Source organism: Pteropus vampyrus, unplaced genomic scaffold (assembly GCF_000151845.1).
Source record: "Pteropus vampyrus isolate Shadow unplaced genomic scaffold, Pvam_2.0 Scaffold439, whole genome shotgun sequence".
NCBI classification, from domain to species: domain Eukaryota; kingdom Metazoa; phylum Chordata; class Mammalia; order Chiroptera; family Pteropodidae; genus Pteropus; species Pteropus vampyrus.
This window is the reverse complement of record NW_011889220.1, coordinates 422793-424499: the sequence shown is the minus strand read 5'-3', so window position 1 is coordinate 424499 and position 1707 is coordinate 422793.

Genomic DNA, 1707 nt, shown 5'->3' with positions numbered 1-1707 from the left:
ATAAAGCTGTCTGAATTCATCTTTGGGAAAAGCGTTTCTTCCCAACTAGGCAGAAATACACGTTTTTGTGTAGTTCTCACATGGGATCGGAAAAACGGAAGGAATCCATTTGTCTCCGAAGTGGATTCACAGGCAGAGATCGGAGCCAGCAGCGCCTGTTTCAAAGGCTTGTGAGAGAGACTGCGCAGCCCCATTAGCCTGTCTTCCTGCCCCCCAACCCCCCTACCCCCCACAAGCACACCCATGTGCCTCATGCAGCACAGATGTCGGTGTGGGCAGATGGCTCTGCGTGTGCGTGTGTGATTTTAGGAGATCGCATGAGAAATGAGAACTAGTGCTTTCTGACCAGACCACACTGGCCCCCCAGACACAATTCTAGGGGGCCATGAACCTTATGAACCTGTGTGCTCCCCACCTATGCCCGAATCCTGCACAAGGTGCCCCCGTCCCACTGCCAAGAGAGATGCCAACAAAATCCTTGAAACGCAGACGTATAATCTATACAAGCTGAAGAAAAGAGGAAAGAATCAGAATTCTCTGACGGTTAAATTTTTTCAACCAGCAAGAGGAACAGCGGATGCTTGCGGAAGTCATTATTTGTGCAATTTCTCTGCTGTCAAGTCACCTTCTAAAAAGCAATCTGATGATCTCCCCGGCTAAGAATTTCTCTGGGTTAATTAATAGGTTAATTGCTATTTTTCGTTCTCCATCAGATTAAAGCTGCTTTCTTAAAGTCTGATTTGGTTTCCAGGAATGAAAGGTGCGCTCGTGTTTGATGCACAAAACCCAAAAAGAGCCTCTTGCTCGCAGCTTCAGAGAGAGAAAGGTTTGTTTCTCACTGAGCTACTGGCTGTGGGCTCACGGCCTTTTCTGGACCGACAGCAATACCGTACACGTCAGAATCTGAGATGGTGACAGAAATCAGAGGGCGGCCGCGGTCAGCTTCGGCACGAGGCATCAACAGCCGTAGGGACCGAGTTCATGTGTGTGCATCAGAAGCAGCCCCTACACTCCAGGATCCGAGTAACCCGGGTCATTATGACACCGTCACCACGAGGCTTCAAGAATAGCTGCTTCTTTGTTCTATTGCACTGAGTTAAAAGAGGCCAAGCCATCAGACGCAAAGACTTTAAATACTAGCAGCTCAGTCCTCTGTAAACTCCAGAAGGCAAAGAGTAAGGACCGTGTGGGGGGGGGGGACTGGGGGGCGGGGGATGGGGTGGGACCTGCATCTTAGGGGAACGAAGAAGGGGCTCTTGTCTTTGCTTTTGAGGTCGACGTTTACAGTCAGCAGGGTATTTTAACTTAAAACTTAACATGAGAGGCGGGTTAAACGTACACGTTTCTTTCGGCAAAACTAAAACAGAATAACAGTAATCGACCGCCAGGTAGTGTGATATTGAGACCAAAAAGTGATGAAATTCTGGGGAGGAGGAAGTAACAGATACGAGAATCATCGAGGAAGGCTTTTCGGAGGAGACGGGAGTGAAGTTGGATCTCTGAGTTGGATAAAATGGGGAGAAATAGGGAGAGGCAGACAGATACGCCTATGAAGTACATTTTTAAAGAGAACACAGGAATATGTTTGTTTTCTCTAAAGCACCAAAAGACACCTCACGTATGCACACGCTCATCGAATTACCTGCTGTTCTGTAATATCTTTTTGCTTCGTGCCCCACCCACGGTGCGAAACGCCATTATAAAGAA